At 39.6% G+C, this 26,914-nt stretch overlaps 2 long non-coding RNA genes across 9 annotated transcripts in view; one reads left to right on the top strand and one right to left on the bottom strand.

The window, feature by feature from the left end:
• The window catches only part of LOC132014254 (uncharacterized), a 268,817-nt gene that overhangs the window by 128,551 nt on the left and 113,352 nt on the right, over positions 1-26,914 (bottom strand). For all 8 annotated transcript variants that reach the window (XR_009403259.1, XR_009403258.1, XR_009403255.1 and 5 more), the window contains one exon: positions 18,325-18,398. This is a non-coding gene — a long non-coding RNA (uncharacterized LOC132014254). The remainder of the gene's footprint in view (positions 1-18,324; positions 18,399-26,914) is intronic.
• On the top strand, positions 582-24,278 carry LOC132014255 (uncharacterized). The gene is made up of 3 exons (XR_009403262.1): positions 582-653; positions 6,641-6,761; positions 23,954-24,278. It is a non-coding gene; the product is annotated as an uncharacterized LOC132014255 (long non-coding RNA).

Raw genomic sequence — 26,914 nt, 5'->3', positions numbered from 1 at the left:
TGAAACTCTGGGCTCTGTGGAGGGGGCTCTCCACAGCTGGTGTCTCTGAGCTTTGAGGAGCCATGTGGTGGTGGTATAGGATTCCTCAGCCTTTAGTGCCCATGGTTCTTGGTCATACCACTTCGAAGAATGAAGAAGGAGAGCAGAGGAAGAGAGGAGGGCAGCAAAGCAAAGCTCCCGGAAGAGGAGGGGAGCCAAGAGGGTTGCCCTTGGCGTTTCTAAGCTTAGGGATTTCTATGAGCTCTTTTGCAGAACTATCTTAAGCAATCAGGGTGTGCTGAATCATGCCATTCAGGGCTTTGGTCACATATCTGTCTATCTATTAGGTTAATGTCTACGTGCTGATGGTCTTCTTTACTGACATCTGGGGGTTATGTGTTAACTGCCCCTTGCCTGTGACAGTGATAAATGCTCTGTGGTTAACTGACTTATCTTAGGAGGTTCTGCAGAAGTCATTTCTGCAAAGTCTACAAAATAGAATACTAGTGTGGTCCTTTCTAAGCTGCAATACAGGACGTAAGTGCCTCTTATCTTACTGTCCTGACTCCGTATTTTCTGGCCCTGACTACTTAACTGTCCAACTAGCTCCTAACAGTGGGCATGGCACCCGGATCTTCTAGGGGAGACTGTGACAGGTCTGGGCTGGCAAGATGGTAAGTGAGATGAAATGGGCTTTGCTCTCACTGGAAGAACTAACTGCTCGTTGGCTTTAGCAGTTATTATGGGAAAGAACAACTTCCAAGGGAAGAAGTATTGCTTGGGTGATACCATGGGAGCAGAAAGCTGAAGGGTAGTCACGCCATGGGAAATTGGAGAAAGGAGAATATCCCTTCTTCGTCTTCAAGCCTGGGGGTCTCCCTCTGTTGCCCCCTGTTGGCAGAGCCCAACATGGAGGCAGCCTGAAATGGAGACACAATGAGGCCTGCAGGGCTCCAGCCAACATCACAAAGCTGAGTGTAGAGGGTAGGTCTGGAGCCAAGAGACAATAACTTAATGGCATAGTACTCATTAAATATCTGCTGAAAGAAGTTATTGAATACTGGAATTTCTTCAAAAGTCATTTAAATTGCTTAAAATGAAACATACTTCTGAATATAATAAATAACAATAAAGATTATCCAAAAGACACAGAAGCAATTGAGGCTTGTCAGGCTAGGGTCAAGTAAAATGCTCAATTCCTATTGAGAATGAATGGTCTTCTGTTTCCTGGAAGCTGAGGCAAAAATGGAAATATGCAATGCATTAAAATTTAACTATAATAGTGGAGAGCAGTAGGGAGGTCTAAAGATAAAGGTAATATGTTTTTTTTCAGAACAGAGGTTTGAGGCTTTCAAGCATGTGTATTTGTCGAAACTCCACAGTTCAGAATCAATAAAATAAAAGATTTAGTCGTGCTTAACTTTTGTCTCATAGCAGTGTGTGTGTGTGTGTGTGTGTGTGTGTGTGTGTGTAAGACCAGCTTTTGGCCTCATCTATAAAAGAACATCAATACGTAAACTAGCAAATATCTCATTTGAATAACTAGATATCCTCAGGAGCCATCAGAATGAATTAGGAGCAAAATACATGCCTGAATAAGAGAACGGAGCCATTTGTGGGCCCAGAGTGACTGAATCCCTACAGAAGACATAATAAATCGACTTGTTGCCTAAGGGCATTTAAAATTGAATACCTACCAAATACAATGATTTTTTTGTGGTTTTGCAGAATTTTATGCTGAGTTGTTTCCTAGGAAGTCAGATGACAATGGACTCACACTGCTTCTTAAATTCACTCTTAAAGAATACAACAAGGTTATCAGCTTAAAGAAGGACACTACATTTCTCTTTGTTGAAGCAAGAGGAGATAGAGTCAATTCATTTCATACTTGTGCTATGTTGATAAAGATTTAAAAAATAAGTACTTAACTTATTCCTGTTTGACATCACTTAAGGCTGTATTGCATTTCATCTACCTCTGCTTACGCTAATTGTGGCAAATATGTTGAATGAAAGAGGCAGTAATAGTTGAGGTGACTGTCTGGAAGGCATGAGTTGGCCCATAGACAACTACTGTCCGTAGAATCAGAGGTGTATGATGGACAAGTGATGAAGTTTATATGTGGCCTTGTGATGTTCTTAAACGTGAGGCACATCAGTGCAAGCCCATCAAAAGAAAGAGTTCTATTTTCAATTTCAAAAGCAGATTATAAAGACAATCTCAAGAAAATGGGAAGACAAGCCACAGACTAGAAGAAAATATTGTATAGGATATATCTTATAAAGGACTGTTACCCAAAATATACAAAGAACTCTGAAAACCCAACAATAAGAAAACAAACACTGATTAAAAAATGGGCTAACTCTGGAAAACAGTATGGAGGTTTCTCAAAAAATCAAAAATAGAGCTACCATATGACCCATGAATTGCACTACTAGGTATTTATTTAAAGGGTACAAACATAGTGATTCAAAGAAACACCCCAATGTATATAGCAGCAATACCTGCAATAGCCAAAATATGGAAAGAGCCAAGATGTCCAACAACAGGTGAATGGATAAAGAAGATGTGATGTGATATATATATGTATGTGTGTGTGTGTGTATATATATACACATTCCACTATATATATAGTGGAATATATATATATATATATATATATATATATATATAGTGGAATAGGAGATATATAGTGGAATATTACTTGGCCATCAAAAGAATGAAATCTTGCCATTTGTAATGAAGTAGGTGGAACTAGAGGGTAGTATGCTAAGTGAAATAAGTCAGTCAAATACAGTATGATTTCACTCATGTGGAATTTAAGAAACAAAACAGATGAACATAGAGAAAGGAAAGGAAAAATAAAATAAGATGAAAATATAGAAGGAGGCAAATCATAAGAGACACTGAATTCTCAAAACAAACTAAAGGTTGCCAAAGGGGAGGTGTGTGGGGGGATGGGGCAAGTGGGTGATGGGCATTAAGGAGGGCACTTGATGTAATGAGCACTGGGTGTTCTATGCAACTGATGAATCACTAAATTCTACTTCAGAAACTAATAACTCAGAGATTTGTTTTTAATGGGCCAAAGATCTGAACAGACACCTAACCAAAGAAGATGACAAATAGGCATATGAAAAGATGTTCCACATTATATGTCATCAGAGAGGGGCAAATTAAAACTATGTTGAGGGACACTAGGTGTCCCTCAACATAGTTTTAATTTAAGTGAATCAGTCTGCTAAGCGACTGCCTGTGGCTCAAGGTCATGATCCCAGAGTCCTGGGATTGAGTCCTGCATCAGGCTCCCTGCTTGGCGGCGAGCCTACTTCTCCCTCTGCCTGCCACTCCCCCGGCTTGTGCTTGTACTTTCTCTCTCTCTGACAAATAAATAAATAAAATCTTTTAAAAAAACAACTATGATGAGATACTGCTAAATCCTTATTAGAATGGCCAAAATCACTAAAAACACCAAATGCTGGTAGAGCTGAGGAGCAACAGGAACTCTCATTCATTGCTGGTAGGAGCAGAAAGTGGTACAATCACCTTGGGGGATACTTGGCCAATTTCTTACAAAACTAAACATCCCCAGAGGTCTGGGTGGCTCAGTCAGTTGAAAGTCCAACTCTTGATTTCAGCTTGGGTCATGATCTCAGGATCCTGGGATCGAGCCCTGCATCAGGCTCTCAACCCCGTAGGGCATCTGCTTATCTCATTCTCCCTCTGCTTTCTTTCTCTACTCAAACAACAACTAAACATCCTCTTACCATATGATCCAATAATCATGCTTCTTGGTATTTACCCAAGTGAATCAAAAATGTATGTCTGCACAAACCTACACATAGATGATTACAGTAGTTTTATTCATAATTGCTAAAATGTGGGAAATGTTGAACACAAGATTTCATTTAATAGGAGATAAACTGTGGTATATTCAGACAGTGGAATATGATTTACTGCTAAAACGAATGATCTACCAAGCCAAGCAAAGAAACTGAGAAAACTGAAATGCATAATATTAAGTGAAGGAAAACACTAACAAATATACCACTCTGGATGTTAATAATGGGGAGAGTTATGGCAACTCTGTACTTTCTGCTCAATTTTGCTGTGGATGTAAAACCACTGTAAAAAAATAAAGTGTATTAATTTTAAAAATCATAAATTGATTATCTATATTACATTGAAACTAATCTTTGACCTTAGCTTGCTTTCTTCCTCTTTTACTTAAGGGGGAAAAGGAATGGCTCTATGTTTATATTCTTCACCTCTAGAACGCCTGCTTTATGACTCTTACTCTATTTTCTATCATTTCCCTCCAGTTCTATCTCCTACCACTTCTGCTAATAGCATATGCTAAGTAAGGAAAAAGGAGGTAGCAATCAAAAGTTTTATTTGAAATGTGACCAAGATTATTTAAATTGGTTCCCTGGAGACTGACTAGTTAGAACTCCTAAAGAGATTCTTTCTGATCATGTCAGCCTTGCTAATCTCTCTTCTCATTACACATCAGTTCCAAATTTCATTAATCCCTTAGTCTCACTATGATGAGAGCTTTCCAGAAGTCTCTGTCAGAAATACTTCCTGCTTTATTCCACTTCTGCACACCATTCAGTCTGTTTTTCCTCAGAAGGTCTGTTCGCAAGTCACAATGGGACAGAGGGTGAATGGGCCAAAGAGAGTCTATCATTTATAGGACTACATTCTTAATGATAAGAATAGCTACTTACTAGGAATCACCAAGCATGTATCAGACACCATATAGGTGTGTAAACATTAAGCATTGTGTCCTTTTAGTGAAGAAAAGTAAGAGTCAGAGAAGGAGGGTTCACAACTTACAAAAGGCCACAAGGCTGGACTGGTTTCTGGATCCCCTGTTTGCAAGTGTCAGAAACAGGATTTTAACTCACTTAGGCAAAAAAGGATAAAATATGACTAAAAAAAAATCCCCAAACAAGCGGACTGAATGAGGTCATAGATGTAGCAAGGCTTTGGGAACATTTAGAACCAGCAACTCCAAGCCTACTGAATCTTTTTCTTTTGGTATCCCTTCTCCCCGGCCTTCGCTGCCTTTGATTTCCTCTCACTGCGGACAATTTTTCTCCCTTTGGCAGGAAACTGTGCTACCAACAGCTCCAAAGATTTATATCTTAAAATGTCTGGCCCTGCAGAGCTACTAACTCTCTTTGCACTTATCAATTCGAAAACTCCTGGCAAAAAAATGTTCTGTTGGTCCTGCCTCCCCGGCTGGGCAAATGAACTCTATTCCTGAAGACACCATATGGATGACAAGAAATGGGGGCAGAATTGGAAGATCCAGGAGAACTGGTGGTGACTCTCAAAAGACAAACTCAGAGATGTTAAAAAAAAAAACAAAAAAAAAAAACCCATGATACAGGGCCCACAAGTATTATTCCCACTGTGCAGTTGAGGAAAATAAAAGCTGAGTGATGAGAATAAATTAAAATTTAACTGTCTTGCCCAATGCGGCCCAATAAACACATTAATGGGACTATACTCAGCCATCTCTAAATTCACTCTTTAAATTCACTAAATCTGCTTCCAAACCTAAGAAGAAAAAGTGGCTCAGAGAAAGGTGTTGCTAAAAGGGTCAAACACAGCATCTCACAGGTCTAGCTAATGCCACTGGACCTTGAAGTCCACAGATTGGATCAAAGTCCAATTCCTCTGGCATCTACCTTCTTAAGAAAATCAGAGATACAACAAATTCCATAAAGAATAATAGCAATGATTTTGCTTGACCACTATCTTCATGCAATGAAATCTGCTGCTTTATCATAGCAAATAAAACTCTAAAAAGTAAGTAAAACTACCACCATTTTACATAAAGGAAATTGAGACTAAGAGGAGTGGAGATTTTACATAACACCAGGGTTGATATCTAAGTCTATATCCAAAGAGCTTCAAAGTTTTGTGCTTTTCTGAACATCTACTTCCAAAGAGACAAAGGTAGAAGTAAAGATTCTCCCAAATAAAAATGGTAAAGTACATTAATACCTGTATTTGCTATGATCTCAACTAGATGAGTGATCCCTGGAGGCAATGGACACTTATGGTCTCGGCAGAGCTAGACCCCTGGCAGCTGAGTGTGAGGTCTTTAATCTGATATAGAGACTCCAGATATAAAGTGACACCAGAGATACAGTTAAATAAGACAGGGTCCTCCACCTGAAGAGCTTACATTATCATCGGGAAAGTAGACCACAATTTTATATAAAACAAACAGAAAACTTATTAATATTCAGTATGAAGAATTCAAAATAGGGAGGTGACAGTGAGTAAATGTGGATGCTGGGCTATTTAGTGTTGTCAGAGAAAATTTCTATTAGAAGATGTGTGTATTTAGTACTGCACTATAAGACAAAGGCAGATGTGAAGAAATCTGGGTGGAGTGGGAGGTTAGGGGTGGGAAAAAGACATGGGTAAGATTGTTCCAAAGAAAAGGAAAATCATGCAAAGATCCTGAGAAGAGAACAAGCTTAACTTGCTCATAGAGAAGAAAGGAAAATAAAAAAGGAGAGGTGAGGAAGACCCAGATCCTGTAGGGCTTCCTACGCCAAAGCCAGGAGCTTGACATTTTTAATGGGAAGTCACTGGATGGTTTCCAGAGAGAAGTGACTTAATCTACCTTGTGTTTTAGATGATGACTCTGTAGATGGAACTGTTTGAGAGAAGGGCACATCACTGTGTGAAGGCAAGAGATCAGAGAGACTGGAGGCCACTGTAGAGCCAACAATGATGGAGGCTTGAGCTCAAGATTGGTGAGTAGTAGTTGGACTCAGGACACACCCTGGAGAAACACCTGCATGGCTGTGTGCAGAGGATAAAGAAAATAAATTAATAAAAATCCCTAAATCCTAGAATTTTTTACCCGTACAGTAGGTTATGTGGTAAGAACATTTACTGAGAGAGCAAAACCTTATAGGAGAGTTGAAGTAATAGTGGGTGGAGTGAAGGACTCTTCCGTTTTGGCCATGTTATAAATAGTATGGCCAGTAGACATGCAAGTGGAGATGTCATGTCGGTAGTGACATACATGAGTCTGCCAAACAGAAAGAAGACTGGGGCTGTAGATTTAAAAGTGAGAGTCCTTAGCTTATAGATTGTTCTGGAATGGGTGAGTTCCCTAAGGAGACACTATAGTTGAAAAGACCATGAGAGATAAGGATGTGCCCTGTGTCATATCAAAATTTAGAGTCCCAGTGGAATTGTGGACAGCAAGTTACTCATGGCATAGTGTGTCAGGTGGAAGAAAAAGAAAGGGACTGTGAGTCACAGAAGCTTAAAGAAGCATATATTTCAGGAAGGATGGAGAGGTCAACAATGACAAATGTTACCAAATGCAAGCAAATGAGGGTAGGGAAATCTGGATCAGAATTATTTCTGCTGAAAACTACAGAGCCCCAACTGAGATTATCTTAAATAATATGGGGCTAGTTATTTCACATATCAATATGCCTAGACCTTGGGCTATTCTAGGGTTCCTTAATTCAAAGGATCAACACCACCACCAAGAACCACATATTCTCTATCTTGTTTTTTGGCCATGCTCAGATTATGGACAATGTCTTCCTATGTGGTAGAAGATGACTGTACATCTTCAAAACGTTACAGACATAACCATATCCAAGAAAGGAGGTTTCTCGTCTATCCTTTTCTTTTTAGTCAGAACTGCCCAGATATGCCCCCACCAGTCTTTTCCTCAAAATCTACTGGCCTATATTAGTCTTAATGCCAAGTTGATACCAGTCATTGGCTAGAAAAATAGAATTACATATTATTTTTTACTTAGATCAATTATAATTCTGATCCCAAGCACTGGGAAGGGGTCTGGTTATCTTTCTTGATCACGTGTGGAAAATCCCCAATGTAATAAAAGACTTAACTCGTCCCTCCCACCACAGGCACCCCTTTCTCCCTCAAATAAATAATCTTAAAAAAAAGGATGCCTGGGTGACTCAGTCGGTTAACTATGTACCTTCCGCTCCAGTCATGATCCCGGGGTCCTGGGATCAAGCCTGGCATCAGGCTCCTTGCCTGCTTCCCCTCTGCCTGCTGCTCCCCCTGCTGTGTGCTCTTCTCTCTCTCTGACAAATAAATAAAATCTTTAAAAAAAAAATAAATAAAAATAAAAAAAAATAAAAGACTTAACTCAAATAAGAAGATGGAAAAAAAAAAGAAAAAGAAAAAAAAAAGAAGTTAAGAATAAGAAAAAGAAGGGGAAAAAGGAAGGGGAGGAAGTGGAGTACAAGAAAAAAGGGGGATGGAAATATAATCAACAGTCTCCAGTACTACAGTTTTATAAAGACAATTTCAGTGGAGGGGGTCCATTAAAGCAAATGCAGAGGAGCCTGGGTGGCTCAGTCGGTTAAGTGTTTGACTCTTGATTTCAGCTCAGGGCATGACCTCAGAGTTATGAGATCAAGCCCCACATTTGTGGAGCCTGCTTAAGATTCTGTCTCTTCCTCTGCCTCTCCTTGACTTGTGCACTCTCTGTCGTGCTCTTTCTCTCTGTCTATAAACTAAACAAACAAATAAATAAATAAGCAATCGCAGAGAGAAAGGGGGGGTGAAGAAGTCAAAACAGTCAACACATACTGTATTTTAAAAAGGTTTTTATACACAGTAGAGAAGACAAACATGATAGTTTCCAAAGAAGGACAGAGGATCATAGGGGTTTGGGGTCGGTTGCAGATTTATTTTAGGATGGATGACTTCGTGCATTTTGTATGTCAGTATGCATGATCCTAAAATGGGAAAAATGTTGACGTAGGAAATGTGCAGGGGTCAACTCCTTGAGAAAATGAAGTGGAAAGGCATCTAAGACATTAACAGATGGTTTGGTCTTAGCAACAAAAATAAGCCCAACCTTTGAAGAGGATGGATAACTCAGTCGTTGAGTACAATTGCTGAAAGGATGATTGAACTGTTAAAAGATAAAGCAGTTCACAACCAGGGGTATCTAGTTTTTTGATAGAGGAAGTGTCACTGGTATCAAGACAGTAGGCAGATGCAGAAGGAATATTTGAAATATGGGGAGAGAAGATAAGAATTAAGGGTCTCTGAGAGTGAGGAAGTGTATTATAGAGCAGGTAGCAGAGTTCAGATTGTTAACACTGTTTTACTGTTACAGTGTTGGCGTAGAGTTAGTGGATAATTTGGTCTAGCTGGGGTTGCCAGATAAGTAGGATAGCGGAGGTGGAGAATGGAGCAAAGTGGTTAAGAGTATTTTTGAGGGAGTGTCCCAGGACTCCATCTTGAATTTTTTAGGCTGAGAAAGAAGTAGGGTGAATGTGTACAAAGTTTGAATGAGGTCAGAGAATGTCTGCTGTGAGACTATAACAGGAAGTAATGTAAAAATGTAGGAGGTGAGCAGAAGATGGTCAGAAAAGGGGACATTTGGAACTGAAGTCTGGGGAGTGGTATTCTTATCAGCGATGACAAGATGGCTCAGGTGCAATGGAAAACAAGACAGCTGGAGCTGAAGAGTTCAAGGAGTTGGGAGACGAGGAAATAGAAAGGACCACCCTCATCTTGGCTCCTGCAATTATTGGCAGGTGACCTTGGGCAGGCTACCTTACATTCATATGCCTGTTTCTTCATTTTAAAATAGAGGACAAGAGTATATACCACTTCACAGAGCTATTGTGAACCCTAAGTGAGTTCGCATATACAAAGTATTTTCCATGGTTCCTAGCACCTAGTAAGCATCCAGTAGGTATTTGCAGTTAGTACTACCTGTATTTGTCTTACATATTTATCACTTTATTTTTCAAAGAGAGTGAAGGCTCTGAAGATATTAAGTGTTACTATATGACAGGCACTATTCTAAGAACCTCTTAAAAAAAAAAAAAAATTGAATCCTCACAATGCCCTAAAAGGGTGGTACTATTTTTATACCCATTTCATAGTTTAAGAGACAGAGAACAGCGAGTAAGTGAGAGAGCCAGGGTTTGAACCAAGCCAGTCTGATTCCCGATTCTCTGCCCTTTACCCTGTTCTATGTGGTGATTTACAGAGGAATAGATAAGGCCAGGAAGTGAGGACACAATCTGGTGGTGGCTATGACAGCCACAAGGAAGGGTCATGGATAATGAAGTCAATGACATGCACTGAAAGAATCTGGGGTTTTGAAAGAGGAAAAGAGGAGAGACAGGCTAGAAGTGACAGGGGGGAGCAAGGCTTAGGAGACACAGAAGCATGTCAAGCATTTCCGACCAAAAGTACAACATGAAAAAACAACTTCAAATTTGGGCATCCAGTGGGCTTGGCAGTTCCTTAGGGTTCTGTCCTTGTCATTGTATTTTTATCGCAGGGAGAGGAAGTTCTTTTGAAGTCCTTGTCCTCTATTTGTGCCTTGCTAAGAATCATACTCAGTTTAAGAGTAAGTTTATCTTAACCTGATAAGGGGATACTGAAGTAAATTTTATTGTGGGGTGTGTGTGAGCAGAGGGAGTGGGGTGGCTCTTAGACCAATACCCATGTGACAGTAGTTTTTAAAAAATAGAGGAAAACTCTCAAATTTAGAGACTTTTTGGTTTGTGAGATATTGCAAATAATGTAATTAGAGACACATTTTCAAATTCAATTTTCCATGACAGGGGATAAATAAATAAACTAAACACTTTTCAAAACCAGTCAGTATAGATCAGGAGTCAGCAAAGCACAGCTCATGGGCCAAATCCAGTCCACCACCTGTGTTTTGTATGGTCTGAGAACTAAGAACACCTATTATATATGTAAATGGTAGGAAAAAAAAATCAAAAGAAAACTTTTATTTAGTAATATGCAAAAATAATACAAAACTCAAACTCTAAATGAAATAATTAAAATCTCATTGCATACTATTATTAATAGATGAACATTTGCAAAATATTTTGATGATGGGGACATCAAACCCAATTAAATGAAACATTATCTCCTCCTAAAGAATTCCATTTTTCTCATTCTACTACAAAAAAATATACTCAATGATCACTATATTTTTTAATTTCATCAGTGAAATACAGTGGACATTTGTTTTCCCTCATGTTACATAAGCACCTACATAATAGTCTCAATTTTATCTTTTAGCCTAAGAAGTTTATAAGTTTTGTTATAGGAAAACTTTGTTAACTTCTGGTAATAGATAAGAGGTAAACAAAGTTAACATCATAATGTAAATATTATAATGTGATATATGGACTCTGTATATCAATGGAACCATTTGATTACATATTCCTTCAGCAAACACACATTTATTGAGCACCAGCAACTATTTGGGTTGCTGAGGATATAAAGTTGAAAATATATGGTCTTTGCTCTCAAGAAAATCACAGTCTTATTATTTTATTGCTGTGGTAATTCTGGTAGAATTTAAGAAGAACAGAGGATTTCTATAAAATTCTCCTTCAAATGAATATGTCCTCCTCTTTCTCCCACTCAATTTCCAGCTTTTATTGGGTACTGAATTTTATATTTCTATATAGCCGTTAAGTGACTTACTGTTTTTCAAAATAGGATAGAAAATGGGAGCTAACAAATGTGACCTCTCTTTTGTACCTGTAACTCCACTGGAGTGTCTTGCAACCTGACCTCTCTCTCCTTTGCTTAATCCCTATTATGCCATTTAATTTGCCAGGGTCCTAGCATACCACCTGAATAAAGTCATCCAAGATCTGTGTCTCTGCCTAGTGAACCTGAGCCTCGTCCATGATCATTGCAATTGCACTGCTCATATACAGAATCAAGACCCAAAGCCATTTTCCATATTTTTCAGTAGCTAACGCTTATGCTTTTCTTCCTAAATTGCCTCTGACATCAATAGCCCTACAGGATTTCAATGTGGGTTTAAGAGACTGAACTACCAATGAATATGGGGCATTCTTGTAGCATGCAATCATAACTTGTGCTTAGCTTTCATAACAAAATCTTGTCCAAAACCATCTCAAAGAAGCCAAAACCAATCTAAAACCACTTCCTAGGTCCACATTGCATAACAAGTGGATCTGTTCTTTCCCACCACATGATGAAGGGCACTAGGTAGCTAGATGCCTAATCATGTGAATGGTGAAAGTATTTGTCTATTGGGTTTAGCCTACAAAAACTGTAAGATTTCTGTTTCCAGGCTATTTATTAAACACTTTTTCTATTTACATTATTGCTACTCTTTCTTCGACTCCTGAAAAGAGTCTGTTGCTCTCTCTCTCTCTTCCTTCACATCCGAACAAAACTCTGTGGGATGGGGGGAGTGGGAAATCTAAGGCTTTCACTTAATACCCATAGATCAAGAAACACAGGAAAAAGAGAATGAATCTCTAGGAGCTGCACTGATAGAAACAAAGGAACCAGGGACATGGAGCTTTCCAACATCAAAATATTTTTCTCATGTCCCAAGTATCTGGCTTCCCCAAGCTCTATCAATACTCTTGAGCTTATGTGTCTGGGAAATAGCAAGGATTTGAGAATGCTTACTTGGTTCAGTAAGCACATCTCTCCCAATGTCTTCTGTGATAGCAATAGAGATTCTCTGAATTCTAAGTCCATGGGAAAGAAGCCTCCATTCCGTCCCTCTTAGATTACAAAGAAAAGAACTGGGAGGTCTCTGTGTTGACACCAGCGCAATTTGTACAAAGAGAGAGGGTTTGGGCAATGGGGGAATGGAGAACGACAAAAGAATGAACTAAAAGCTAACACGGACAGAAATCAAGAACTTATTTAAAAGTCAGAAAAAAATTAAGTGTGCAGCGAGGGCAGGCACACATGTAAATATAATGACCCATGGTCCAGATCACACAAAGTGATTCTAAGCAGCCCCATAACCTGTACCACCCCATCATCCAAACAAAAGAAAGACATTCCTTCAGTTGATTTATTATGGTCTCTGAAACTGCCAGCATTATCATAATTTTTTAAGGGCGTAACAAAAGAGATATGTATTTTAACTTAATGAAACCAATCTGATGCCATTTTGGTAAGAAAGTAACAAACTGATTAATAGATTGCTGAGGTTGGGGTACGCCTCACTTACACCCACCACCATCAAAACAAGAGTCTTCAAACAATTCCACTTTGTGTATCCCACACCTCTGGGAAGATACCATCATGCTCTAGCCTTGATCAGAATCCTAAAAAATTCTTTATCTCCCCCAAACAATGGCATAAGTGGTCACCAACTGTGTAATTTTTACTTCCTACATATCTCTCAAATCTGCCCCCTTCCTTTGTATCTACATTGCTTCTATCTCAATCAAGGTCACCCCATCTCATCGGGATTTCTGCTCTAAGATAGGATCCTATTCACTGACCCTCTTTAGAGACATTTCTAATCTGTAGATCTTGTCACCTTCTTGCATAACTAGCCTGTGAGTCTCCCACCACCTGCAGGATCAAGCTAGCTCTCAATTCCATCTTTACAGAACACTTGCTTTGTGGCCCTTGCACAACAAACCTCAGCACGGCTTTAGTGACATGCTCCACCACTGTGAAATTTCTTCCAATGTTTTATGCTGTCTCGTGCCCTTACATCTTTGTTGTAATGCTGGATATTTTTTCCTATATGTCTCATGAAACTGTGTCCTCCGTAAGCAGAGGGACCATGTCCACTTCACTGTGACAACCATGACATTTGACATCATGTCTGGCACATGGTAGAATGAGACAAAAGACTGGTCACTTTCAAATTGAATTGACAATTCCAAAAGGAAGGAGGGTTTGCTGGGTGAGTGCGGATATCACAGGGATGAGGATGTAGTTATTTCTGACAGTCATAAGAAAATGCAAGAGTCCTGAAAATTTGGGCCAAGGAGAGTAGGACAGGGTGACTGATAGGTACCAGAGGGGGAAAAATGCATCAAAACAAACTGTCTACTGCATAATTTTGCAGAGGGCTGGTCCTGATGTGAAGGGTGGCTCAAAAGGAAATTACTGCCCAACACAAGCGTAAAGAATACCAATTATTTTCCTCTTAAGTAGGGCCAGACCAACTCAACAGAAAACCATAGAGGATGGGCACAGCATTCCTGGAAGGAGCTGATGGTGGTGGTGTCGTCAGCTGAGTTGTCTAAGGAGACACGATCCGGGAGCCACCCAGCTGACGGCTGGTACACCACAGATGGGCATGCTTCTTGGAAAAGACCTGTGGCAATTAGGAATTCAAGCTTAGCCCCAACTTTTCAGATGAAGCCTTCTAATTTTCCTTTTCCCTCCCCTGAGCTTCTTCCAGGAAACCTGCCTTGTCCTCTGCTGCGGTCGGGAAAGATCAAATATGCCTTTTACCGAAAGGCAGGGCTTTCCTCTCCTCCCTGCTCCTTCATGTGAACCCACATGCTCACAGAGGGGCATGCCTGGGGATCTGACATGGAGCCACCTCCATTCTGTGTCTAGGATCCTGCATGTATCCTTATGAGAGGACACAAGGTCAAGGTGAAAGTCCAGACCTGCTGGTCTAAGACAGTTAATGATAAGAGACGAATGTGACAATGAAAACCACTTTGAATAGAATTATTCTGAGATACATTTTAAGTCCAGACAACTTTTGGATACTTTTGTTCCATGCCTTCATAGTTTCACTCCTGTTCACTAATTTTAACCAAAAATGCTAACAGGAGAATTAGGTATTTTAAAAAAAAAAAAAAAAGCATGGCCTATCTACTAATTAAAATAAAAATCGGTTGGTTGACTAGGAGAAAAAAAATGATTCTGTCTTGATATCCAATATTTTCTCCCCATGTTCCAATCAAATCTGCAAACTTTCCCAGGCATTTTCTTCCTGTTTCCCATGGACATACAGCAAACCTTCTAATAGGTTTCTTCTATATATCTCCTTCCTCCATTCTGCCCAATACTTTTAACTCTCCCACCATAGAATCATTCCCCTTCCACTTCTATCCCTCTTGTTAGGTGGTGAACTTCTAGATGAATCTTAACCTGTTAACCGGTTATCTTAACCTATCATCATTCGGTCACTCCTTCTAAACAACTCTTCCAGTGTGTCACTGTAGGACTATAAGCTCATCATGGGCAGGGATCATGGCTTATTTCAACACACAGAAGTCAATGAACGTGTAAGTATTGGTTGCTTGTCTAATTTGGCCAAAACACTGGTCGATCACATACTGCCATGTCCAAAGTTTGTATGCAAAAACACTGTTGCTCTTTTCCAAAACCTTTTTCCCCAATTAAGGTAAATACTGCAGATAGAGGGATTGAACTATCTCTTGGTATCAGCCCATGATCACCCTTCAGAGGGCTATGAAGGTGCAGGTGTTAGCACTCAACCAGATTTTGAACTTGAGGTGGTGGTGATGGTGATGATGATCTAGGTTATTTCTCACTCAAGATACTCATAGAAATATAGCCACAGGGCTCAGTCATTGCCCCTATGAGGCTAGAAAAGCCGGGTAGTCCTGGAAGTAGAGGAACCATGAGGTCACAGCAGAATGGTCATGAAGAGAAATGTGCTATATTTCATAAATCACAGGGTTCCTGACCCAAGGAACAACTCAATTTCTTTGACAATCCCAAAGTATTTTTAGCCATTGAACTGGTTAGTTCCTTGTCTGAATAATATTCCTCCTTTGTTTACTCAACTCTTGATCCTTCCTTCCTTCCTGCTGTGAAATGGTATGTTTACTGTGTATGGCTAAATCACTACCATCTTTATTTGTGTTTTTATTGCCAAGACATTCACAATCCTTGTTCCCCCAATCTGGAAGGAAAAGCCATAACTTAAAAAGAAAAAGAGAGAAAGAAAGAGAGAGGGAGGGTGAGGAAGAGAAGGGAAGGGCAGGGCAGGAAAAAGAAAAAGAAATCTGGCTTTTACATTAGCAGAAATGTTTCATTTTATTTTCTACCACATTCCGAGCACTTTCATGGTGTCGGGTATCATTAAGCATTTAACACATACTATTTGTTTACATTCACCACACCAATAGCTAGATACTTGTTACTCTTCTCAGTTTTATTTATGGGAAAATAAGCATAAAGAAACATTCTCGGGGCACCTGGGTGGCTCGGGGCACCTGGGTTAAAGCCTCTGCCTTCAGCTCAGGTCATGATCCTAGGGTCCTGGGATGGAGCCCCGTATAGGGCTCTCTGCTTAGCGGCAAGCTTGCTTCCTTCTCTCTCTCTCTGCCTGCTTCTCTGCCTACTTGTGATCTCTGTCTGTCAAATGAATAAATAAAATCTTTAAAAAAAAAAAAAAAGAAAAAAGAAACGTTCTCAACATCATCTGCTAATATATGTAAAGATGGAATTTGAACCCAAGTCAGTGAGACTCCAAACTAACTCACACTACTGATCTTCTATGATCTTAAAGTGTGTCTTCATTACAGGTAACTCCCTCCAATTCTGACCATGTTCATCAGTTTCAAAAACACCCCTTGCCAAAGAGAACTGGGTATCATGCAAGACCAGAGAAATCATAGATTCCCTCATCTTATTGATATAACAAAGACCTAAAGAATTTAAATGACTCATGTAAGATATCAAAGATACTTCACGCCATCTCATATCCAAATTGGGTTTTCTTGTCTTCCTGTTGGTCTATTCTTGTGACAACACCAACTTCTTGTGCCCTTTATATCTTTACCATGATTTTTCTGTTGATCAGGATTTCTTTTCCCTCACTTCAGGAACTTTGCTTTTGGCAAAGGAGAATGAAACATCTCAGAGGGCTCTGTCCAAATATATCATTTGAAGCTATTATGCACAGACTGGATACATTAAACCTTTTGGATGCTTAAGACATCTTGGTTATGAAAGATGATTATGTTAATGAATATGTTAATTCACACTTTCTCACTTTATAAATTACCCGTAGGAATTCACTTGGCTGGTGGATGAGACTAAATACAAGCCAGGCCAAATGCTAGGCCAACTTCAAATTAGGCATATTTGTTTTGGATGACTTCCCATGTCCCTGCTACCTTTCCCTCACCTCCTAGCTTTCGTCTTCTCCCCTGATCACCCATCACCCACCCGTTGGTTGCCTAAGCACACCCTGTGCCAACGTCTTTCTTTCTCACCTCCACTGCCCTCTCTCCTCCTCTCTCCAGCAGCTCTCCTCCCTTAAGCTAGATGATTTCTCTCAAGGTTTTGAGGAACTCGATCTTTTATTCCTATGCTTTCTTCTGTCCTTTTTCCTTCATTCCGAGAGCACTTTCCCCTTCCAATACATCCTTCAACTCACTCCCTACAAAAGAATTCCACCAGAATGGGGCATTGCCATAGTCCTGGGATCTTTTTTATTTTTAAGAATTTATTTATTTATTTATTGGACACACACACAGAGAGAGAGAGAGAGAGAGAGAGAGATCACAAGTAAGCAGAGAGGCAGGCAGATAGGGAGGGGGAAGCAGGCTCCCCACTGAGTACAGGGCCTGATGCGGGGCTGGATCCCAGGACCCTGAGATCATGACCTGAGCCAAAGGCAGAGGCTTAACCCACTGAGCCACCCAGGCCCTCCATAGTCCTGGAATCTTTCTAAGACCTCTTTTCCATGACTACTACTTGATCAACACTAAGTTGAATACCACTCCTTCATATTCTGCTCTTTCAGATGGTTAATGAAATTAACTCTTAATGTCACTATTAATATTAATTAATAATTCACATTAATAGAAATTCTCTTGTTAATATTAATATTTGTTATCATTTCACTAAATAAATGTTGGTTAAATAAAGTCAATAAACCAATCTCTGCCAATGTGTGAACATCCCAATACGTTACCTCACATAGTAATCAATTCAAAAGCATAGATGAGAATCCAGAAGACCTTCTAGGAGTAACTACATATAAAGACAGGTAGCAATACTGAATTCTTTTCTTTCAATTATTTTTTCTTTTTCTTTTTAGTAGGCTTCACCCTCAAGTGGCCCTCAAACCCATGACCCTTACATTAAGAGCCTCATCCTCTTCTGACCAAGCCAGCCAGGTGCCATTTTTATTTATTTTCTTTTACTTTTAAGCAAGCTCTATTACCCAATGCGGGGCTTAAACTCACAACCCCAAGATCAAGAGTCCCATGATCAACTCAGCCAGCCAGGCATTCCTGTACTTTCTCAAATCACATTGTAAAGACAAATCATGGCCAGGATTCTTTAACTCCAAGTTTAAGATTATTCATCCAAGCCTTGCTAATTTCCATTTCATCCCTCCTTGTGTCTATGATGCTTGTTCCCAAATAGATGGTTTATAATTTCATGAGACAGTAGTAAAAGCTTTATTCTTCCTTTCATTTACAGGGTTTATTTTTTAATTGAAAAAGTAATGCAAGCTTGTTCTGATAATCAAGTCCAAATATATGGAGGGATAGAAGGAAACCATTAACAAACTCACTCTACCTTGTTTCTACTCCAGAGTGAAATAACCGATGTTAAGAGTCTGGTGTGAATTCTTCCGTCCTTTTCTCCATGATCTGAAAAATCATATTCAAAATAAGTTCATATGTTCGCACAAAGATATAAACACATATAAATAAAATGTTTGATTTATGTTTCCAATATGGGATCATCTCATGCATATGGATTCCCTACTTGCTTTTATTCTTAATAAGATATCATGAACATCTCTTATGTCTTTATATTATGGAGTACTATAAATTAGTCAACTTTCTCCCTATTGATAAAATATTCAGGCTGTTTCCAGTCCTATTGCCGCTACAAATAATAATACAGGAAATATCACTGACTACAGTTTTGCATTTTAGTGGCTATTTTTATCTGTAGGATATATTTCCCAAAATGGGATTGCCTAGGTCAAAGAATACACCCATTATTTTTCTGGAAAGGACTGGTTAGAGCAATTCATGCTTGCATGAACTATGTCTGAGACTATCTGTTCCTTAGCAGATTTATAATATGATCATGTTCAATGATGTATGATAAGTAATATATATATGATAAATACTATATGAGTTACAAGCAAACAATAGGTCTATGTGCGCTTGTCTAAGATAGTAAGATGTGCAGTGCCTGGTGGCTTAGTCAGTTAAGCGTCTGACTTCAGCTCAGGCCATGAGCTCAGGGTCCTGGGATGGAGCCCCATATCGGGCTCCTCACTCAGCAGGGAGTCTGCTTGTCTCTCTCCCTCTGCCACTCCCCCAGCTCATGCTCTTTGTCTCTCTCTCAAATAGATAAGTAAAATTAAATTAAAAATAGATAAAATAGCGAGATCTCTAAAATGAGAGGACTGAGACAGAAGGAAAAGGGCCGTCTTTCAAGATGTATCCTAACATTTTACACAGGTTAACGCTTATTTAAAAATAACAGCAGGAGCACCTGGCCTGCTCAGCAGGTAGAACGTGAGACTCTTCATTTCAGGGCCCTCAGGTCAAGCCTACTTGTGGAGTCTACTTTAAAAAAAAAAAAAAAAAATAGCACCAACAGTTCTTTTAGGAGGGTAATGGTAGAGGCGGCTACTTTAAAGAAAGGACGAATGTAACTTTCAGGAGGAGGTGGAGAGAGGGAGGGTGGTGTTATTGCCAGTCAACCCTCAAGCACATTGCTCTGATTTGATGTATGTAGATGAATCACTTGGCCAGTTCCTCGTTTTGCCCATTCGTTGTCAAGCTGTGCAGCCAGCCGTTTCCTGGAGTGGCTCAGAGTGGACCTAGGAGGCAGCAGAGTGCGTGTGTCTAAGTGCACACTGGCAGCTAAAAGCAGCTAACACCTACCCAGTGCTTGCAATACGCCAGATGCTCTTGTAAATGCTAAGTTCAATTCCCTTGATATCACTGCCCCCTGCACCACAAATCCTCACACACCTCCTTGAATGTCCAATCCATCCAAGCCACCTAAATGCCTCAATGGTATGGACTGTTGGGTGTCATGTTTGAGCCTGACCCATACTGCCTACATCCTGACTTCCCTTGCCACATTCTCATCTCAGTCCCGTGCACTCTGCCTCCTGTCCACACTGCTCCACAGAAATTGCTAAGGTGACAATTACTGGGTGCCTTCCATGTGGCCAAATCCAGGAAGCACCATTTTCTTTTTCTACTTTGTGACATGTGGTTTCTGTATGCCTTTGTGAAACCAGGTCTCACCTCTTGCTATGCTCATGCATAACCCTCTTCCCTGGCTTCCTCCTAACACCATTGTTTCAGCCCGGTTTCAATCATGGCCTTCTTTTTCTCCATCGTTCCCCTCAAGGGTCGTAAACTCGCATCTTTTCCCCCCTCCCTGGAAAACCCAATCCATAACCATGGAATCAGATACAATTTATTTGCTGCCAATACACAAAGCTAAATGCCTGGACCTGAATGGCTTCTGAGAACCAGATCCTTATATCCAACGACCTAACAGAGACAGTAGATATACTCATCAATGATTAAAATAAAACTCACCTCTCTTTCTTTAAACAAGCCTGTTCTTCCTCCATATTCTCTGCATATCATGACTATCCAATTAGTACTCACTTTAAAATTTAAGGATGTCCTACTAACATCTCCTTCTCTCTAAGCCCCCCAAGAATGGTAGCAAACATTTATTGAGTTTTAATGCGTGGCCATGTTCTTCTCATGCTTTGATCCATTTTATTGAGAAGAACCCCATGCAATCGCTACTAAAATCCCAACTCCACAGAGAATGGAACTGAGGCTCAGAGATATGAAGCCGCTTGACCAATATCTTGCAGGCAGTACAAGGCAGTGATGGAATTTAAATAAAAGAATTTTTAAAAGTTCAACTACATTATGTGACTTCTCACCCAAGTTCCAGCCCTGATTATAAATATAAAGCTATGATGGTTAATTTTATATACCAACTGGACTTGGCCATAGGAAGCCCAGATATTTGGTTTAACATTAGGCTAGATTTGTCTGTAGAGGTGTTTCTGGATCAGATTGACATCTGAATATGTAGGCTGAGCAAAGCAAACTATTCTCCCCAATGTGGATGGAGCACCTCCAATCTATTGGAGACCCGAACAGAACAAAAGATGGGGTAAGAGAGAATGTGCTCTCTCTGACTAGGACATAGGTCTTCTCCTGTACTCAAATCAGAATTTACACAATGGGTTCTCCTGGTTCTCAGGCCTCCAGATCCAGACTGGAATGATACCACCAGCTCTCCTGGGTCTCCAGCTTATAGACATTAGACCATGGGACTTCTCAGCCTCCATAAAGGAGTGAGCCAATACCTTATATTAAATAAGACAATACATAGCTATGTGCCACTGGTTCTGCTTGTCTGGAGAACTCCTACTAGTACTACAGCCAATATATAGAGAGAATTCCTGCATTTGAAGCATTGGATACTAAGAACTTTTCAGAAATTATCTCACTTAATCCACATAACAACAATTTATCCCATTTTACCAATAGAGAAACCAAGATTCGGCCCAACTGGTATGCTACAAAGAAGTGCTGCCAGGATACCAGGACTCAAAACCAACACTTAACTTCTGTGATTTTCCTCTCGATCACTGCTACTCCCCTGACCCAGGCCCTCTTTATTTCATCCTTAGCTATATATCGCTTCCCCTTCTATTCCCTTGAGCCCACTACATTCCACACATGGTTCTATTATTAGCACAGAGCACATCATTTCCTGACTGTTACTTGTCAGGGGCTTTGTAAAGGCAGAGAGCTCATCTTCTTCATCTCTATCTCCATCTGAACATCAATATGTTTTAGATGAATGGACAGATGGTTGCATATCCTTCCCCATCACCAGGATGGCTTATTCATGAACAAATCTTTAAGGTTTCATCCCAGCCACCATGGACAGAGAGATGGATCAGTGAAAAATGAAAAATCAAATATATATAGTGAAACCATCATAGGCAGCTCAGTAATTCTACCATTCCTCGTTTGGTTTCCTCTACAAGTCTTCAGCTAGAAATTTTACAATTAACACAAAAGGGTAGTCGAATGGAGCATCAGTTGGTTTGTTTGTGTTGATTTTAACCAATTTTAAACAATTTGATTTTAAATAATTTAAGGAATTGTAACTAATTATGGACGAGGAAAGTATGTATTTCTTTATCCAATAATCACACCCAAACCCACACCTTAGCATTAAATCTAAACGATTTATTCCCTGTCATTAGCACTTAAACCACGATGTTATATAGTGTGTTCCCATAGGATAGTATTATGTGGTTTTATAAGCAGTTTCTCCCCCCATAGCTTTTTAAAGATGTCAACTTCCTATGAATTAACATCATGGTAGGAACTTAAATAAGTTTTCACGTTTCAGAAGGAATTGGTCAATGTGTACCCAAACATCCAGATGTGTAACCACAAAAATTGTTTCCTTTGAAGAGGACATTTTTTTTTTACCTCTTCCCATAGACATGTCAGCTGAGCAGCTCTGCACATGATGAGTCTAGAGAACCAGTGGAAAAAAGGAAATACGTTGGGCTTCTTCCCAACATGCCAGGGAAGAGACAGGAGCAAAACTTTTAGAACATTGGAATCTGATAAAACAACGGCCCATTTATAAATCTCAGTTCATTCTTGGGAGAATGACTAGGTTCTACACCTCCTGATATTGATGAAGGGTGGCTGGAAGAAAGGCAGCAGGGACAAGGAGCCCTGAGTCCTCCCTCCACACCTGCCCCCTGGCCTAAGAAGAATCAGCCCCTAAAAGGATTTTACAAGGGGCCTCTACCCTTTCCCACATGATAGAAAAATGCATGGAGGGTTAATCAGATTAAATCAGCCCACCAACAAGCCCACAAAAACCTCTAGACTTAGAAATGCCAGTGGTAACCCTCTTGGGTCCCCTCCCTCGTTAGGAGCTTAGGATTCTCGCTCGGTAAACTTTGCTTTGCTGCCTGGTCTCGTCTACCCCTTCATTCTTAGAAGTGGCCTGACCAAGAACCACAGGCACTAAAGGAGAAGAAATCCTGCCCCATCATCTCCAGCTTTGCTGGTTTCTAAAGATGGCCATTCAAAAAAGATACATTTAGTCATATTCACTTTGTGAGAAAAAAAATTTTGGGGGGGGGTGTCTATCTCAAATAAGGGCAGAATGCCTTATCTATGAACAAACCACTAAAGTTTTATTCCTGGCTCATTTTTTTCTCTTTCAATGAGAAAAAAAAAAAAATACAGAATCTGACTTGCTCTGAATTCAAGTCAACTATTCTTTCTTAAAATAAATGAGGCCGTTTGTCCTTTATTATCTATAACTAAAATGAAAACTTTACCTTATAAGCTATCTTTCACAGAATTGCTAAGAACATTTTAGATAGCATCTACCTCACTAAAACAGATGAATAAAAAAGACAAAGTGATAGGCTAGGGAGTGAAGTGTCTTCAAGTCCTAAGACTTCTGGCATGGCTCAACCCAGGAAGACTTCAGAATGGCCAATGCCTGCGGCTCTATCCTGGAGAATCCAGGTCAAGAAAATCTTTGGCCTGAAGGTTGCAGGTGTGAGAAAACAAAGTGCTATGTAACCAGGTATAAATAGTTATTAAATGTGTTCTTTGTTTTGCCATGTACTCTAAATATACTGAGAAAGAGAGTGAAAAAGAAAACCACAAGCCCAAGGTAGATCCAATTGCCCCCAAGAGAGCAAACCAAGACTTAATTGCAATTTTAATCCCTGGAAGAGTGGAATTTTAAAACAATCACTCTTGAAATTTCTAGCACAAATAAGGTACTCTGTCATGGGGAAGGGGTGGGGTGGGGGGGAGTCTCTGTATCTCCAAAGGAAGATGAAATCATCCATATGATAACACCTCCTGCCGTCTCCCTCAGGGAAAGTAGCCTTTCCGGAACAATCCTTTCTTTTCTTTTGGTACTAACTTCTTGCCCCACCCTCCTTGCTACAGAAACTCCTCAGAACCCCCCTCAACTTGCTAGATGGGATACCATCTGATTCATGAATTTCGTAGTAAAGCCAATTAGATCTTCAAATTTACTCAGTTCAATTTTGTTTCTTAACAATATATATACTTACATGTATTTTGAACTATCTATATTTTTTAACGATGTATATTTTCACTCTCTATATTTTAAGGTAATACTACATATTCCAATATGCAAAATCTACTGGATAATCTTCAGCAGAAACACAACTATGAAATATGCAACTTCAAGAAGTTTTTTTCACCTCGTCTCTGTGGCATCAAGTTTGTGATCCAGTATGAACCAGAGGATTTTTCTTCTCTGACAGTCCCTGCTCTCCAATAATGGTGACTAACTTTTGACTGCCCCTTTCCTTAAGGCTGCCCTTCAATACCCTGTCCTCTTCCACTTCTGGTATTTTGCTTTTCTAAGCTGCCTCTTTCATAACATGGCAAATGGCCTGCATCAAAAGAGCAAACGCAAAGTGGTCACTCCTATGCATAGAACTAATGGGCTCCTGATTATCTACAAACTAAAACCCAAGCCCCTGGGAACAAGGTAATATCATGCACAGAGGGTAATTTATATTAAAAAAAAAAAAAAAAAGGAAAAAAAAAAAAACCCTCAAAGTCAAAGATCAAATTATCCATCCCAAGAAGTTAGAGGTACAAATAAAGGCAAACAAACAAAAAAAAAAAGTTAAAAAAAAAAGTAAAGATTAATGGGAATGAAACATACAGTCAAGACAATAAACAACCCAAAGGTTAGTTCTTTGAAAAGACTAATTAAATTGATAAACTTCGAGTGAACCTAATCAAGGAAAAAAGAGAAAGAAAAGGCACAAATAACTCCTCACAGAAATGAGACAAGCATTACCCTTTCAGACATTCAAAATATAATGAGGATATTATAGGGTTGCCAAAAAATATAGGATGTGGTTAAATCTGAATTTCAGATAAACAACAGATAATTTTTTAGTATGTTTCAAATATTGTTTATCTGAAATAGAACAGAATAATTTTGTCTTTAAAGAAATTGAAACTATAATTAAAAATCTTTCCACACCAACTCAGAAAGACCACATCTAGCTGTAAAAGTTTGGTGTAAAAGTTACACCAAGCATTTAAGCAAGAAATTAGACCAATCTTACATAAAAATCTAATAAGAAACAGAAAACCAAGCAAACGCCAATTCATTTTATGCAACCAGCATAAACTTGATAACAAACCAGAGAGAACATTATAGTAAAAATAAATAAATCTGGTCATTTTACTTATTAAAGTAGCACAAAAGAAATATGAATCGCAAGGGTTATACAACACAACCAAGTTGGCTTTATGCTAGGAACAGGTTAGTTTAACATTTTGAAAATCAGATGATGTTACTTACACATTAACAAAAAGAATGATAAGATTTTATCATATGTAGAAAAAAAACATGTGGTAAAATTCAAGCTTGCACAAGGATGTTTTTGCCCATACCTTCTACAGACCACCATATGAATTCTTGTTTCTAGTGTGTGTAAAGTGATCAGAAGTATATGCAGAAATAAATGAGCAATTTCAGACTTGTTCCAGGAGAAAATAATTTCAGGCAAATAAAAATACAAGACTGGAAACAGTTTCATTGTGATGTGTATGAATTCTTTGGGAAGCTGGGCTCACATTCCTGGAATCCCAAGAATACGATAAGACAGGAATGTTTTGGTTCAGGCAACAGGAGGCAACAGTCTCTCAAAATGTGACACTATGTCTGTTGTGCAATTAGCAGTGTGGTTATGAACCTCTGCCCCATGACAATGACACTACAAAAAGAAAAACGGCACGCAAATAAAGTGAGTAGTAAATTAGTTTGAACAGACCAGGCTTTAGCTGGTTATACCTAAGGGCGGTGGTGGAGAGGTTTGGGGGAAATGTTGAGGAAGTCACAAATGTAGGATCATAGAGGTTCAGTTTCCGGTTATAAATAAGACAGCACAGTATGGAGGTCTGCCTTCATCAACACAAAGAAACAAAATATTCTAACGTCCCTGTTGTCATGTCTGCTATTCCTTCTGGCCTTTCTTGCATGGGAGGAAGCCTTAGAACTGGGAGAAAGCTCCTTCCCTGGGTATGGTGGCTTTTGCAGCTTGCCTTGGGTTCCCAGAAAGTAAGGCACCTTTTTGGCTTCATTGCTCTTGGTGGACCTTGATCCCACTGAGGGGATCAGATGAATAAACAAGGAACTCAACATATGTCTGTATGTATAAAGAAAGGGGTCCTTCTAGGGTGCCTGGGTGGCTCAGTGGGTTAAAGCCTCTGCCTTCAGCTTAGGTCATGATCCCAGAATCCTGGGATCCAGCCCCGCATCAGGCTTTCTGCTCAGCAGGGAGCCTGCTTCCCTTCCTCTCTCTCTGCCTGCCTCTCTGTCTACTTGTGATTTCTGTCTGTCAAATAGATAAATAAAATCTTAAAAAAAAAGAAAGGGATCCTTCTACATTGTTAATATCACATTGTATATTCAACCTTATATTTAGAATTTTTTCACTTAACTTTATGAGAATTCGTTCCCTTGAGGCCAGGGTCTCTATCATGGTTTTCCTGATGCCTGGCGCCTGAATAAGAGCAAGTTCAACATTAAAAACAATGTTAAAAAGTTGTATACACGGACACAAGGTTGAAATGAGTTGAAAACTTTTCAGGAACATTAAGGCCAGTCAAGTAAGATAAAGTTGAAAAGCATTGGGTAGGGCGTGGCAGCTTCCCTGCCAGAGTTTAAACTTTAATCTCTCTAAACAACACTCCCAGTTCAAAAGCTTCAATGGTCCCACTTTGCCTCTTGGTAGTGCTTTCCAACTTCTGTTAATCAGAATCCAAGAACTGCGCATGGTGACTGAGGGTCTCAGTATTGGTCCGGGTGGGTAGGGAGGGATGTGTGTGTAAGTTAATGAAAAGACCATTGAAATAGTATTTCTGACTGTTCATTCCTACTCCAGCCAGAAGAGGTACAGATTTCTCTCTCTCTCTCTTTCTTAAAAGGTTTTATTTGTTTGCCAGAGAAGCAGAGAGAGAGGTGGTGGAGGTGGGGTGGTGGCAGGTAGAGCGAGAAGCGGGCTCTCCAAGGAGCAGGGAGCCCGATGCAGGAATCGATCCCA

Source organism: Mustela nigripes, chromosome 3, assembly GCF_022355385.1.
Source record: "Mustela nigripes isolate SB6536 chromosome 3, MUSNIG.SB6536, whole genome shotgun sequence".
Taxonomy (NCBI): domain Eukaryota; kingdom Metazoa; phylum Chordata; class Mammalia; order Carnivora; family Mustelidae; genus Mustela; species Mustela nigripes.
The sequence above is the reverse complement of the archived record's forward strand: the minus strand, read 5'-3'. Positions and strand labels throughout refer to the sequence as shown.